General features: G+C 39.0%; 1 long non-coding RNA gene and 1 pseudogene across 1 annotated transcript; both read left to right on the top strand.

Annotated features, from left to right (window-relative positions):
* The first annotated feature begins 10,972 nt into the window (after positions 1-10,972).
* LOC108958348 lies at positions 10,973-12,293 on the top strand. The gene is made up of 3 exons (XR_005549036.1): positions 10,973-11,070; positions 11,466-11,807; positions 12,094-12,293. It is a non-coding gene; the product is annotated as an uncharacterized LOC108958348 (long non-coding RNA).
* Positions 12,294-12,315: 22 nt separating this feature from the next.
* On the top strand, positions 12,316-16,055 carry LOC104440146 (annotated as a pseudogene).
* Positions 16,056-16,911: the final 856 nt, after the last annotated feature.

The following is a 16,911-nucleotide window of genomic DNA, read 5'->3' as shown; positions in this document are numbered from 1 at the left end:
CAGTAATATTTTCCTTTGATTGAAATTCTTTTATACACTTTGCTATAGCATTTCAAATTGTTAAGACATGACACAAAAGGGAACAACTTATCCAAACTGCAAATTTATCGTGAAGTAGTGTATTTTGATATGCAGATATAGGGTAACACAATAAACATGAGAATTGATTTGAGATAAATTATTTGAGTCTTGTTAATCACTTGTTGACACTTGAATCTTTACTGATAATTGGATATGTATTTAATTTATTAATAAATAATATAGAATAGAGTATAAAAAGAAGAATAATGATGAATGAAAGATCCACCTATGGAGTCCGGCCACATTCGTTCCGCTTGGGCTTAACGCAGTCCAGCCCCATCACCTCAAATTCACAAATACCGCACTCAATTGCTTTAGCTCCGGATTTCGGTTACAGGGACTGTAGTTATGGAGTCAATCTTCTCTCCAGCAAGCACAACCTCCATAGACGAAGCTCTTTTCGCTTTGCTGCCACCAGTCTCAAGCTCGATTGCAGGAATCGATCCACAACTCGCTCTCGTCGCCCCACCAAAGCCAATAGGATCCCCATCGACCAAGTTGAAATTTGCTCATCCTGACATGTTTAATAATGGAATCGTCACCTACTGTCTCCTTTCTCCTACACACGTCGTATGAAAAGCCGAAGCTGAAGGGGAGAATAACGCTTGTCCTTTCACGAGCTGGATAGTGAGTGGCAAGCACGATGGGCAGACTTACTGGACCAAAAGAAACGATCAATCTCGTTCACGGCAATGGACTCGGCGATGATCCAGTAAGACAACACATAAGAAGGCAGCAAAACAGAGCATAGATCACGAGGCAAAATCTAGAATGAATCTAAAATTTAATACTAGAGTTTAATCAGGAAGAAACAACCTGGTTTGTGCTATGGCAATTCATGGTGACGGGACAAAGACCAACGGTTACTCAGCGACACTCCAGCGAAGTCTCGGTGGATTTGGCACAACGATTCAGTGACGGTGTCCGTGAGGCGACCAGCACGTTGCGCTTCGGCGATAGCGATGGCTCAGACGAGGATTGAACAAAGGTGGTGAGTAGGAAATGATTAACATCTTCGAGGGGGTAAGCAAACGCCAGCAGAAGTTATGAATGCCGCCGTAGCTCTAATGTAATGTGGTTATAGACGAACTGAGAATCCATCATCTTCTCTTGAACTGTGTACAATTAGCGAACCGGACTACTAAACCCCTTCAGGGACATCGCCCCATAACATGCTCTCTTGCAAAGCAACGCCTTGCAAACTCACCAAACCTTTGAGCTCGAGTGGCAATGAAGCTATTGCTTCTCAAATTCAAAGCTTCAAGTCCCCATGGGATTACTGATACTTGCAGGAGCTGAACTCGAGGACGGATTACCTTCAAGAGGCAAAATCTCCCAAACCTCCGAATTCGCCTACGGATGAAGAAACCTTCCAAGTAACTCCATTCCCTTCGAGATCAAGCATTTGCCAAGAACTACAGTTTCGGATCTCAGGCGAAATGGCTTCCACTAGAAGAGTCATTACTCGAGGTTTGATGAGGTCGGGACAATCATGAGGTACCGATTCGTCGCGATGTGGAACAGCATGTCGCTGATGGAGCTTTGCGTGTAGGTAAGCATCGGGCAGATTGGTCTTGTGAAATTAGAGCAATTGTTCCAAAAGTGAACTGGATCATTCTGTTGAGCTACAAATTGGATTGCCAGAGCAATCTCTTTTCCTTTTCTTGCCAAATTTTTTAAAAAAAAATACAAAAAAAATGATGGGAAAATTAGCCGAAAAAAATAGTAAAATTTGTCCAAATTTTTTTTAGACCTATTGCACTTTTTGCCAATTGAGTTCATCCAATCAATTTTGACTAAAAATCACCGACATGAATGCCAGCCGTGCTATGTAGGACAATCAAAGCGCTAACGAGACAATTTTAAATAATATTTTAATATTTTTTTCAATATATTTTTAATTTTTTCTTTTCCTATATTTCCTTCTTTCCTTTTTATCCTTTTTTTTTTTTTTTTTTATCCCTTTTCTCTTCTTTCCTTTCTTTTCCCTTTCTCCCTACACCGGCCACCACCAGGCCTCATCAATGGCCAACAGAGGTCGTCAACCTTGGGTGAGGGACAACCCATGCTTGCCCTATATAGGCAAAATTGGCCAAATGAATTCAATTAACAAAAAGTGAAAATTTTTATGATTTAATTGGAAAAATTGAAAGTTTTAAGACTAAATTGATAAAGTGCCATAACATTGAGATTTTTTGAACAATTTTCCATGAGAATTCTAAATGAGGACTCAATTAGCAAAATTTTATATTGATGAGGCCTAGCGAGAGGGAGAAAGGGAAAAGAAAAGAAAAGGAGAAAATGAGAAAATGAAAATTAATAAATAATTAAAAAGACATTAAAACATTTTTAAAAATTGTTCACGTCAGAGTCGGTGTGCCATGTAAGACGACCGGCGTTTATATCAATGATTTATGGTCAAAATTGGATGGCTTGACTCAATTGGCAAAAAAAAAAAAATAAAGGCTTAGAAACTCTATTGGCGAAATTAAAAGGTATCGAAGTCAATAGATTTTTGACTTTTTGAACAATTTTCTCAAATTCTTATAAGTTAATTGAATTAAAATGAATTGGCCAATGATTTGGGAGAACCCTTGGCGATTGAGAATCACTGGCCCTCAACTCGACATTTCCACTAATCCCGTATTCCCTCAACTCCCATTCGGAAGGGTTGCAACAATAACCAAATGCCCAATCATATCTCTAAAGATCATGTCTTTCTCAAACTAATACTTAAATATGTTAAAATATTCAATTAGACCCAGGTCATATGCAAGAGAACTAAGCAAGGTTATTTATCCTTACCAATTCGGTGCTGTATATTACTGTTAACCTTTTCTTTTCTTTTTTGGTCAAAAGAATTTAACACATCTAATTCAAAGAAATTAACCACCCTAACTTGGGCCTTAAATAGGAAAAAGTAAAATTGGGATTGAACACATCTTCTGGCCGATTTTGCTTAATTCGTGCTGCTAATGAACCCAACATGGTCCGAAGGTCCAGGTGAGTTGATCACTCAAATTGGTCAATGTAGCTGGCGAAGAAAAGATCGGGGCTTTGGCTCGTGAAAATGGAGTCTTATCATTGGAAGACAGCACAGGTATGTTTGGATTTAGCAAGCAATTTGGGTAGCCGCTTTGAGTTGTAGGATTCGAAATAGTAGGATTTGAGCTCAAAGAGCCATAGGGGTAATCAACTACTTCTTAACCTGTGAAACAGTAGCTTAATTTTCGAGCTACCGATAAGCAAGCTTTGAGTATATGTACATAAGATTATGAATTCAAAAGGTCTAAATCCTAAGATGAAGAGGAGCACCACATACACGTGAGATTTTGGCAAACACTATAAAAGTAATATCTGACACATTTTCTCTTGCAGGAACGATATGGAAAGGAGGGGACTAGTTCAATATTGGAAAATGAGAAAGGTAAAAGTCTGTGCGATGGCTTAAAAGTAGAGGTGATCAAGATCCGGGCCACCCCCTAATCTTAGGACCAACCCATATAGTGTCGGTCCTCAATTTTTAGGACCGATGACCGACCCTATTGAACTTGGGACCAAGGACCGGATCCATCCATTGGGTCAGTCTGGTTCCAGGGTCAACCCGGGACTGATCGATAATTTTTTTCGTATTATTTTTTATACTCCCTAAAAAAGCAAACCTACAAATTCAAATTACACATCCATCGACAATGCGGCATTATGCAACTAAACTATAAATACCAATACATATTTAGCAAATTTAAGACGACACAATAATAGAAATTTCGTACCTGCTAACCGTTCATCGAGATATGGGACAAGATGGAAAGTTCTTGTAATTATCTATCTTTAATATTCATAACACCATATACAAAAGTGTTTTCCTACATTCGATCCTGTAGAATCCACTCAACCAAAAAATGAGCTTCACACCACTTGACTAGCAAATCACCGTAGTAATTACAATACTACTCTACTCTTCAAAAACTTCTACCATTTGACATAAATTGAAAAGCAAAGTACAACTGAAATTCATTAGTAAAATACAATTAAACCATAAAAAGTTCAAAATACTTAATATAAACCATGAATATATAACTTCACATCTTGTTAATTCACTTGAACTTCTAAACACTTGAAAACAAAACAAACGACACGTAATTAATACTTAACAAATTTTTTAAATTGAAACTACTATTAGTGCTATTGGTAGAACATCTCGATATAATATAATATAACAGACATTTTACTTAGGTTTGAATACATAAACGAATTATAAATAATATAATATAATATAATATAATATAATATAGAGAGTTGGTTCAAGATTGGATCGACCAAAAACTCTTAGGACCGAGGACCAACTCATACAAAGTGTTGGTTCTAAAATTTCAGGACCAAGGACCGACCTAGTCCCCTTGGGAACTGGACTAGGACCGGCAAGGTTGGGCCGGTCCAGGGTCCGTTCAGGGTTGACCCTAGACCGCTACTCACCCCTACTTAAAAGCATGTCGTTAGCGACCCTAGTCAATAACTTAACTGTGATGTGGACCAACACACTTTGCCTATGAAATAGCGGGGAAGGTGGTTTGATGGTCATCAGCACTGGATTGCGATGCCGACCCAACACAAAAAGTTATCGAACACGACAGCAAACTCCTCATTTTGTCGATTTTTCAAATATTCTTTCTCCTCTCGAGACGCCAACATGGACAAGGGAACGGGTAGGGGAGTCGCCATGGATGGCGACAGCTGCATGCAAATAGGGTTCCTCAAAGCTGCGCAAGAGGCCGTCTAGATGCTTCGTATAGCTATTATCTTATGATTACTTGAGGGAGGAATCTTGGCAAGTTCACAGTTGCGTGGAGTAAAAGAAGGAAGTTTTTCAAAGTTTCAAGATTTGATTGATGGGGGAGTAGCCATCGACAGAGATTTGTTTCTGTGTTCATGATAAAAAAAAAAAATTGGGGCAAAGGGTCTTGGAAGGAGGAAGTTTAGGTACTAATCAGATCTAAGCTCTGTTATTAAACGTCAAAGACTCTTTCCGCCTTCTCCCAAGCACAAATTACGGGAAATTATTAAAAAACAGAAAAAACTAGACGAGACTGTTATGGAATGACATTAATGGATTTGGAAATAAAAAGCGAATTTGGAAGGTTGCATACAGTGAATAAGCTCAATTGGAATGAGTCGGAAAGGAAGCGTGAAGATAAGAGAGCAGTCCCTGCAAACTCCGGCGCCCATGCCATGTGATAGGTCTAAAGGAGCTAAGCTGCTTTGATTGACCTTCATTTCTTCAAAGATCTTTGGCCGAAGCTGTATTTTCTTTGGTTAGTGATTTTTGGTGTAGTTTTTGGCAAAATAACTTAAAAGTTTTTTTCTTAAAGAAAAGGGAAAAATAAAAGGAACTACTGTTCATCATATCCAAGGGCTCGATCAAAGGCTCAAAGGGCTGTTGCGAGCCCAAGAGAGGGCTTTGAGATCAAGCAACCTAGGTGCAGCTATGCCGGGGTCGCATGAACGCTTGACCATCGGCAACAATCGACTCTCGACCATGAGCGATGCGTGACCTCGAGATCTCACCGAATAGTCAAGAGCAAGCGTGATTGCCGAGATGAACTGGGCGAAGACCCAAGCACAGTGGCCTTCAGTAGAGACCTAAGCGTAGTAGAACTTCAACAGTCGGACAAGATGACTAGTCACAAGCTAGGGCGGGACTAGAATATATAAGTGTTAGTGGGGAGCAATTTTGGAAGAAAAAAATCAGTAACCTTAAAAGCTGCCTTCTGAAAGTGCCCGAAGGTGGCTAGTGGAGATTTTCCTTAGGCTTTCAGCTTAGTACTTGCATTTCTTTAAAATGATCCCCAAAATAAAAAATAAATAGTTAACCAAATGTTATTACTTTTTCTCAAGAGACATTGAGGGTCCAAAGTCCCTAAGGAAACATAAACCAAATGCACTCCTTAGTGGGTTCACATGTGATTTCTCGTATCAAGGAAAGGTTATTAGTGTTGTACATGAGGAAAGATAAACCAAATGCTCTCCTTGGTGGGTTCACATGTGATTTATCGTACGAAGGGAAGGTTATTAGTGTTGTCCATGAGGAATAAGGCAGAATGAAGCTGAGAGGGTATGATGGGACAAGCAACCGTATTCAGCATACTTGATACCATGTCTCAGGTCAATGCTCTGTTGTTGGCAGCAATTGGAGGACGGGTGGTATTTGGAGGCAATATGCAAGCTTAGAGTTCTCGATGGTAGCAAAATCGCTCCCAAAAGTCCTGAAATGAATCAAGGTAGGATGTACAACTAGAGAGTTAATAATGGGCAATGAACTTGACCTTGCTATCAATAAGCTCCGTTAAAAATTAGCCTACTTAGACATTGGAAAGCAAATAGTATTGACATGATATTCAAATAACTTAGTGATATAAAGATTGATGTTATTTTTGTTGAAAATTTTTTTATGTAACAAAAAAATTTATGATAAATATCTCACAATTGGTATAATTTGTGATTTTTTATGTTACAGATAAAGTTCAGAATAAATGTATTACAATAGATAAAGTTTGAGAATTGTAGTGACTTTTTCCCTTATTTTAAGGCATGCCATTGGAGAGACCGATCCATTATAAAGTATTTGCTCGTGAAAGTATTTCGTGCAAGTACGATTGGCGACGTTTCTTTGCGTGCTCCCAGCAACACAATGCACAAAACGCGCAAAATGGCAAAACCCCTTGATGAAAAGCATTTTAGGGGAATGGCTTTATTTTTGTTAAATTCTAAATGTAAATGAACATGTCAATTTGCTTGTCGAACAAATAAAATGATGAGAAATGATATCGTCCCATAGAGATTAATGATTACAAACTAATTAAATATTAAAAATGGACTTATCCTAAAATATATCTAATTTTTTTTTGGTCGGTCATAAACTATTCCTATTCTAACTCTCACTTTCAGGCTTTTGCCCTGCCTCCTGCGGTGTGGAAGTCGAAACCCACTCCCGAAATTAATTCGTCGAATGGCTTTATTTTTGTTAAATTCTAAATGTAAATGAACATGTCAATTTGCTTGTTGAACAAATAAAATGATGAGAAATGATATCGTCCCACGGAGATTAATGATTAACAAACTAGTTAAATATTAAAAATGGACTTATCCTAAAATATATCGATTAATCAAAATAGATTTTTTTTTTTTTTTTTTAGTCGGTCATAAACTATTCCTATTCTAACTCTCACTTTCAGGCTTTTGCCATACCTCCTTGCAAGGCGTGGAAGTCAAAACCCACTCCTGAAATTAATTTGTCGAATGACTTTATTTTTATTAAATTCTAAATGTAAATGAACATGTCAATTCGCTTGTCGAACAAATAAATGATGAGAAATGATATCGTCCCATAGAGATTAATGATTAACAAACTAGTTAAATATTAAAAATGGACTTATCCTAAAATATATCTTATTAATCAAAATAATTTATTTTTTTGGTCGGTCATAAACTATTCTTATTCTAACTCTCACTTTCAAGCTTTTGCCCTACCTCATTGCAAGGCGTGGGAGTCAAAACCCACTCCTGAAATTAATTCGTCGAATGGCTTTATTTTTGTTAAATTCTAAATGTAAATGAACATGTCAATTCGCTTGTTGAACAAATAAAATGATGAGAAATTGATATCGTCCCATAGAGATTAATGATTAACAAACTAGTTAAATATTAAAAATGGACTTATCCTAAAATATATTTGATTAATCAAAATAGATTTTTTTTTTTGGTCGGTCCTAAACTATTCCCATTCTAACTCTCACTCTCAGACTTTTGTCCTGCCTTTGCCCTGCCTCCTTGCAAGGCGTGGGAGTTGAAGTCCACTCCTGAAATTAATTCATCCCCACCCCAACCCATGTTGGAAGGGTGGCCATTGAGTAAACCCCAGTGGTTAATCAAAATAGAATTGAGAATGTATTAAAATTGACAATCTTAGAAGCAAAATTTCAAAACTAAATATAGTTAAACAATCAAACAAATATGTTAAAAATCCGATTTTGTTATAACTACTAGATATGAATTTCAAATCATTAAGCATACGCGAACATTATCAAACATGTGATAGCAAAATTTCCTAATATATTTACTATCATATCTCTAACTACATCAAACCTATTCGGTTTATTAATCCATAATATATCTACATGAATTTAAATAAATGTAAGTGCATTAAAATATGTTAGTATTCCCAATTTACAATGGATATTTTGGACCACCTTATCATTAAAAGCCAAGCAAATAATATTATATACTTCTATCCACATTTAATTTGGAGTTATCTATTATAATGAGTAATTGCGTATTATCGCTTTTCGATCTTAAAAATACATGTCAGATTATTCATATGGTGATTACTTGCTTAAAAGCATTAAATACAATAATATATAACTCACGTAAATGAAATTACTTGCAGAACATGAAAGCATGAAATTCATATCATTATAATTAGGTTACACTAAGCTCTAACAAAAGAAAAATAGAATATAATAGAAGAAAAAAAGAGATATGAATTAAACTTAGCATCTTGAATTAAATAACAAAAAAATTGTCACTACTTTTAGGTTTTTTTTTTCAAAATATTTGAAAAACTCCAAGAACAAGAAAAAAAAAATCTAAAACTAAAACCTAGCCGTCCTCCCGAGCTCTCAAAATAGGATAATATCCAAGACTCCTAACATAAGGAAATTGCTTATCTTTTTGCGTAAAATTGGGAAATAAATCACAGAATTCCCAATTTGCATCCACTTTCTAAGGCTTTTGTGGGTGACGTGACATCATATTTTCCTTCTTTTTATTATTTTTTCTTGTTTTCTTCATGTCTCATTATGATACCAATTACAACACATTTACCTTAAATTTTAATTGTGAGACAAAATATCCCAAAATTTATACTTGTATGACATATTTTCCTTAGATTATTAACTTAAATTTTGAGGTAAATATGTCATACGAATATAAATTTAAGGTTTTTCGTGTCATAGAATTTGTTGATGTAAATGTATCAGGGATAAACAAAAAAAAAAAATGAGGTAAATATGACCTAGAGTTTTCAGTGATTTTTGCTCTCTAAAATATTGAATTGTTTGAATATCAAAATTATTTTTCCTCTTGCTTTTGGCTTTTTTCCTGGGGCCCTTCATTGAGACGCTGAGGGTTGAGCTAATCTAGAATCAAAATTTTCTTTTATTATTATTTGTTATTATTATTATCTTTTGCTTTTCTTTTATTCAGTCAAAACAGCAAAGGTCGGGCCATTCAGGTTACAGTTCCAGAAATTTTATCATGCACAACTTCAAATGACTAAGCACGTTGTATGGGTCCCATAGGCCCCCCCCCTCTCTCTCTCTCTCTCTCCAATTATTGCGGCGTCGCCTTCTACTTTCTGCTGTGACAACAACTCTTCTTCGCCGCCTCCATCCCCACTGATTTGTACATGTTCTCCCTTGACCAAATAGGGCTCAATCAATCCGTAAAAATCTCTCCTTCGGTCGGTCCGTCCCTTCATTAATTCATCAATCGATCAAGATCAAATCAAATCACAAATACCCTTTTTTAGGGCCTTGCCGATCTGCCTTTTTATTTTAAGTGAACGAACGAAAAGGTCACAGGGAAGACCAATCCTGTCGAGGAAAAAGAAAAAAATTACGTCGGCTCTTTTCTCGTGCGTGTGGGTCAAACGATCGGGGATCGTCGAGAAAAAGAGCGAGAAAGGGGATGCAAAGGAGTTTGAATGGAGAGAAAGGAGCGCCACGTGTCGTCCACTGAATGGGCCAAATTATTCTATATTCTCTGAGAGAATGTTAGATCACAATACTAAACCACGAGAAAATATTGGGTGGTCCGGGACCACCACGTCAGCGTGGTCCCCGGCCACTCACGAGGTGCCATGTGGAGAGATGGGCCCCACTTGGTGTCCTCTTCGATTTTCTCTTGCTCCTCGACGCAGCGCTCCTCTCTCTCTCCCAAATAACTCTCGGCGGCTGGTGGCTCGGCTCGGCTGGCAGAAGAAAGGACGGGTCAATGGATAATAAATGCGCAACACTCCCGCTTAAAATTTCTCTCTCCTCACTTGAATATTTTCTGGGACTCTCTCTCTCTCTCCTCGCAGACGAGCTGCACTTCCTCTGTTTCCTTCTCAGCGCATCCCACCCCCTCCGCCTCCGCCTCCCCAAAAAGCCTCGCCGGTCCGTCGCCTCCTCCAAGAGCCCCGCCAGTCGCAGCTGGTTCCCGACCCCCTTCGCTACTTCGCCTCGGACTGTTTCCAACGCCGAGATCGAGCGTAAGGTTTGTGCTCGCGTTCGTCTCTAGGCAACTTCTGGGCCTCCGTCCGATTGCCTCCCTCCGACGAACTCGTCATCAACTCCGACTCCGAGCCGCCGTCGCCGCCGCCGATGGCGTCCTCCGTCTCTGGCATCTACTCGTCCTCCCCCTCCCTCAGGCCGAAGACGCCGCCGGCCTCCGCCGCGAAGCCGTCGGCCTCCGGCAGGAGGGAGGTGGCCTCGGTCTCGTTCCCGAGCGACGCCAGGCTCCCCCGCCGTCGACCGGGTGCTGTCCCTGTCGCTGGCCCGATCGGTTGCGAGGGAGATCTCGGTGGACCTGGGCAGGGCCGACGGCGCGGCGAAGAAGGAGAGGCGCGGGCTAGAGGGCTGGAGAAGGATTCCCGCTCGCTGTGGACGAGGTACGTGGACTGGCGAGCTAGGGCTTTTCCTTGGATGTGAGCCGAATCGGGTTCACGGACGAGTTCGTGGAGAAGATGGAGCTTCGGTTCCAGGCCGCGTTCAAGGCGATGGAGGAGTTGGAGAAGGGCGCGATCGCGAACCCAGCCTAGGCGAGGGCCGCATGGTCGGGCACTACTGGTTAAGGAAGTCGGAACTCGCGCCGGTCCGGTTCCTGAAGGCGCAGATTGAGAGCACGCTCGACGCCGTCTGCAATTTCACTGCCGACGTGGTTAGCGGTGAGGTCAGTTCGTGAATTCCGATCGTTGTTGCTCTCCATGTGGTATAAGAGTCTGTAGTTCCCTGCGTTCTTTTTTTTTTTTTGTTTCCTGGGAATCTGCTGTTGTAGATGCCTGTGTCAGTTTTCTGGTAAATGCCAGCATTGTCTTAGTAGCTTGAGGAAAGGGATAAATTGAATTGGTTTCTGGTTGAAGAGATGGAGAGCTCGTTTACGTATGACCATGTATGGAAATTTCTGACTCTGAGACGCGGTAATTTCAAAATTTTCTTCAGGTTTTCCGATTAATGTTAGCATGAAATTCGGTTTTTGATCGTTGGTTTTCTTTTAGTGTGCTTAGCTGATTGCATCGGACACGGACGGATTGATTGACTTGATTATGTTTGATGCTTAATTTGCAGATTAAGCCCCCTCCTACTTCTCCCGTGGATCACTTTCTCTCTCGCTCATCCCTTGTCTTGAGCTCATAGATATCCCTTGTATTATTTGCTCTTGGATTGAGATGAATCAGCTGTTAAATTATGGAGTTCGTAGAAGTTTTTCAGTCTCGAGCTTACATGGCAAGCTGTAGCTCGAGGCTTTTGTCCCGAGTACTTAAGAACAGTCCTAACACTCAGAAATATGATAAAGAATAGAATTCAGTAGCCTTGGAGGTCCCAGAGACTACGACTTCTGCCAGGATCAAGCTAAAATCTGAAATTTCTTCGGATTGGTATTCATCGAAGAAGAAAGGAATTGATGGGGTAATATATTGTTAATTGCTTTGGCATCACAAGCCACTTCTGTTTATTCGTAACTATGCTGTTTCTTAAGTTGTGAGGCACCTTCTAGTTTTCCTTTATTTTTACACAAAATCCTTGTTGAATCATAACAGTGACCATAGGCAAAATTTTGTCTACAGGATAAAATTTTATCATCTTTTGTGTCAATTAGATGTCTTGAGGATTCGTATCATTTCGATGTTGAGGACTTTTTGAGGACCATCTATTGTTCTTTGACTGGTGGTTTTTGTAACATTTTGTCTTGCAGTATTACTATGAAGGCATTATTTGTGATCTTGGAGGCAACTTGTTATGTTGTGATAGCTCCCCAGACCTTTCATATTGAGTGCCTTGATCCTCCTCTCAAGGTAGTTCATAGCTATTTGAGGGGTCTTGCCTTGAGTTCGATGTGTTAATTGCTGTCATTTGTCTTATCGTACTTGATTGAGATAATTTAGTTGTCTAAAAATGGGGAAGTTCTCAGTTGAAGATGCTCTCCCCTCTATCCTCTTATCTGAGATTTACTTTTGATCCCAATATGCTGTTCCCTAATGTGGGTTACTTGTTACTTTCTTGAACTGTGATTTCAAACTCTTCAAGCTCCAATGTTGGAAACTCCAAGAGCAGACCCAGGTGCTGGAACATGATTGTTTCCACTTACTAGCAGAAGGGCCAAGCCAGCGGTCAGTGATTATTTGTATATGCCCATTGTTTACCCACATAGCACTCTCTCAACTATATAATCAATTATGTGGTTTTTTTAAAATCTGCAGGTTCCTATAGGAGGATGCTACCGGTTGATTGATATCCCAATGAGCAATTGCATTAACGGTAGTATCAGAAAAATATTCATCTTAACGCAGTTTAATTCCTTTTCCCTCAATCGCCACCTTTCCGGGACATACAACTTTGATAATGGCGTTAGTTTTGGTGATGGATTTGTGGAGGTATAATTTTTTCCGATTTATTATTTTGGATTCCTGATGACTTAACTCAAGAAACGACTGAAGTTAATATGAAAAAAATTTGGTAACACATATAGGTCCTTGCAGCAACTCAAACTCCAGGTGAAGCTGGAAAAAGGTGTTCCAGGGGACTGCTGATACTGTTAGGCAATTCATATGGGTCTTTGAGGCGAGTGCTTAGGGTTTTGGCAATTACTTGTGCAAAGTTTTTTGGAGTTTCTCTGGAAGTTGAATGTTGGTTTCAAATTATTTCCGTAGGATGCCAAGAACAAGAATGTGGAGAATATCTCGATTTTGTCTGGTGACCACTTGTACCGGATGAATTACATGAATTTTGTGCAGGTACTTCGAAGATTTCATCGTAAACTCTTTCATCTAATATGTTTGTGAGTTTAAACTGACCAGTTGTGGCTTGATTGCATAAGCATATTGATACAAATGCCGATATCACGGTTTCATGTGTCCCAATGGATGACAGGTTCTTATTGTGGTTAAATATATTGCCTTAAAAGATTTAAGAGCATATAAAGCTCAGTTCTCCTTGACATTCCACTTATGGTTGGGAAGAACCAAATTTTTGTGATTATATTGTTTCTTACGTCCGTTTTCAGTTGCACTAAATTTAGAGCCATTGATGAGTTTTGCAACTAACCCTTTCTGGTTTTTGTTGCTGCAGTCATGCTTCGGGTTATGGACTGATGAAGATTGACAGAACTGGACAGATTATCCAATTTGCTGGAAAACCGAAGGGCAATGAGCTGAAAGCAATGGTATCATTAATGCAATAAACACTTCCTATCATTTGACATGACTGCTTTGGTTGTTTCCTTAGCAGACATCATCTCTGCACATCATGTAATACATCAACTAGTTACTAATCTTATTTGGATTCTCGTCTCCTGCACAAACCTCTGCCCACAGCAAGTCGACAGTACTCTTCTTGGGCTATCAAAGCAAGATGCAGTGAACTTGCCATACATTGCCTCAATGGGCATTTATGTATTTAAAACTGTCGTGTTACTAAAGCTTCTGAGATGGAGCTACCCCTCATGCAATGATTTTCGCTCTGAAATAATTCCGCCCGCTGTTGCAAAGCATAATGTCCAGGTCAGGACCTTTTCTTTAACATAGACTAAGCTGCGGGCTTTCTCTCTGTCTCTCTCTGTCTCTCTCTCCCCTTCATTAGAGATGTGTGTTTATATGTAACTTGTACTTGCAAGCTACCTTAACAGAAATGCTGACTTATCTGGATGCATTGATTTGTCAGGCATATCTATTTAATGACTACTGGGAGGACATTGGAACAATCAAGTCATTCTTTGACACTAATTTGGCCCTAACAGAGCAGGTGTGTGTGGTATTGCATCTTCTGCTCGATAACTCAAAATTGGAGATGTCAATGTCATCTGCTAATTCAGTCATCACCTTCTATAGTCGTTAATCACTTGATATGATGGCTTAACCTTAGGGCTGGAAAAATACTTACTCTTTAGATCTTTTTGGCTACAATTTCTTTGTCAATCTGTGGCCTCATCTCAATCACGTTCTCAGAAAAATCATAGAAGCTTCGAGTTCAAACTTTGGCTTTCATAAAGCGATACTGTTTGTCCTTTGAGGAGACAGTGGCTTTTCTAATAGTGGGTTAATTTCCTGTAATGCAGCCTCCAAAGTTCGAATTTTATGATCCGCAAACACCTTTCTACACGTCTCCAAGATTCTTACCCCCCAGTAAAGTTGATAAATGCAGGGTAAGCTTGTCAACACAATAAGTCTCTGTTTTTGTAATGGTCTAAACAATCTCTTATTTGAACTGTTTCTGCAGATTGTAGATGCAATAATCTCTCACGGTTGCTTCTTGTAAGAATGTAGCATTGAACACTCCATTGTTGGTGTGCGCTTGCGTCTAGACTATGATGTTGAGTTTAAGGTGTGCTGCTTTCGTATACATTCTTTGACCTTTTGAAGATCATAATGGTGATTGCTTGAGAAAATTAATTTTCAGATTCTTGGATGATTTGGTTGGAATGTTGACATTTTCAGCTTTCAACTTTTTGGGTTAATAGATCCCATCAGAACATTTTGAGGTGGTGGACCAGATTTAACAGGGGCAAATGATGCCATTCAATTTGTTCATATAACTCTGGTGTACAGTGATATTTTTGAATTGCTATATCTTTATCTATTGGTTGTATTTCCTCAAGATGAAGGTATAGTGGACTTAGAACAAGTCAGGATGCTTCTAATACAAGTCTTTTGATTATTTGATGGTCTTTTTATGTGTCGTTTTTTATAGACACTAATTTCCTTTGTCAAGCTAATGTAGTAAGCAAGTCATCAGTAGACATTCCAAATTTGCTAAAAGTTCACAATACTGGGGTTAGTTCGTGTGCCAATTTCTGTAGCAATGGCAACATACTTTAATGGGTGCTGATTTTTGGGACACGTTTGAATTTGCAGGATACCGTCATGATGGGTGCAAATTACTATCAGACTGAAGCTGAAATCGCATCTCTTCTGGCACAAGGGAAGGTTCCTATTGGGGTCGGACAAAATGCTAAAATCAGGTAATTATTCATTCTTTGAATAGGCATGTCTACAGGAAATTCTGAATCGATGACTTGTTAATAGAATAGTTCGCAATCCTTCCACTGACAAATTCCCTTGCTTTTCCTTTCGCAAGGAACTGCATAATTGACAAGAATGCCCGGATAGGAAAAAATGTGGTTATTCACAACACCGATGTAAGTATTGCCTTTTGCAATCCTGATACTTCAATTCCATCCGAATTTATGACTGGATGTGATCCTTCGATTTACAGGATGTTCAAGAAGCAGATAGACTAGAAGAAGGATTCTACATCAGGTCAGGGATAACAGTCATACTGAAAAACGCAACAATCAAAGATGGAACTGTCGTTTGAGAAGAAAACAAGAAAAAAGAAGGCCGGTGGAGTCTCGAACGTTATAGCACGTGTGATTCAGAAGAAAGCTGGCTAAATCCATACACAACCTTGCTGTTTTCATGGATTTTCTGTGTCCAGAGAAACTAGATGCTGTGCTGCTCGGTTGTGAAGTAGGTCTCAGTTATGTGACTAAGCTAGTGAGAGGCATATAACCTGAGTTAGCTAGTGGGATGCATATTCTGTATAAGAGAAGATACTATATGCTTGAGGGGTGTGCCATCCTATGGGAGGATGTACTGAGCTGTGCATATTAAGTGTAGAGAGAATTGGACCACATGAATATGAGATAGTTATAGTAGCCGGTATAAATGCTACTCCCTCTCTCCCCTAGTCCTTATTTTTCTCATGCCTAACATGCTGGTGCTTGTCGCGCCATTTTCACCGGGTAAATCTACCTATGACCAACTTTGTTGTTTGGAAATTTCCGTTAGTTTTGGAAATCAAAACAATCTTGAATTTTTAATTCTTGTTATAAAGAATATGGTGGTTCTTAATTCTCACTCTTTATATTGTTGGAAGATATCTTGAAAACTTTGTTATTCAAACATCGAAATGCTATGTTCGAGTTCTTTTTGGTCCTTGACTACAGAATACCAATATCATACAAAATACACTGCTTCGATTTCGCATGATGATGTGGGTGAGAAGACGCAGCATTGTTACACTCTAACAAGATGTTGGTTTAATAAGTTATAAGTCCATTCACTTTGGTCCTTTAAGCTCTCAATTCAGCAATCTCATTAGTAGTTTTCATACCCATTCCTTCCTTTGATTGGTCATCATAGTAAAACTCAATTTCACCAAGTATGTTTCTATGCCTGAAGAGATAAAACTCTACACTCTACAGTCTCATAGTCCTGATTTTGATTAATATGAATCTATAAGAAATGATGCACAAATCAGTTAAACTATATGCGCGTTTCCCCTTTGTCCTCCTGAAAGCTTGGCAGAGTTTTAACAATGGCTTTTCATGGTTGCTAATACTGCTCATTATGCAAAAAATTCATCACACTACAACTTGAAAACAAACCCTTATCGACATAGAAAATTTGTGACATTTTGACGATACAATATATATGATACAAGCTTTTAGTCTCATACATAAGAACCTTCTAAAAGCTTGGGGAGATAGAACAAGGCGAGTGAAGAAAGAAAGGTA

Source organism: Eucalyptus grandis, chromosome 3, assembly GCF_016545825.1.
Source record: "Eucalyptus grandis isolate ANBG69807.140 chromosome 3, ASM1654582v1, whole genome shotgun sequence".
NCBI classification, from domain to species: Eukaryota; Viridiplantae; Streptophyta; class Magnoliopsida; order Myrtales; family Myrtaceae; genus Eucalyptus; species Eucalyptus grandis.
The sequence above is the reverse complement of the archived record's forward strand: the minus strand, read 5'-3'. Positions and strand labels throughout refer to the sequence as shown.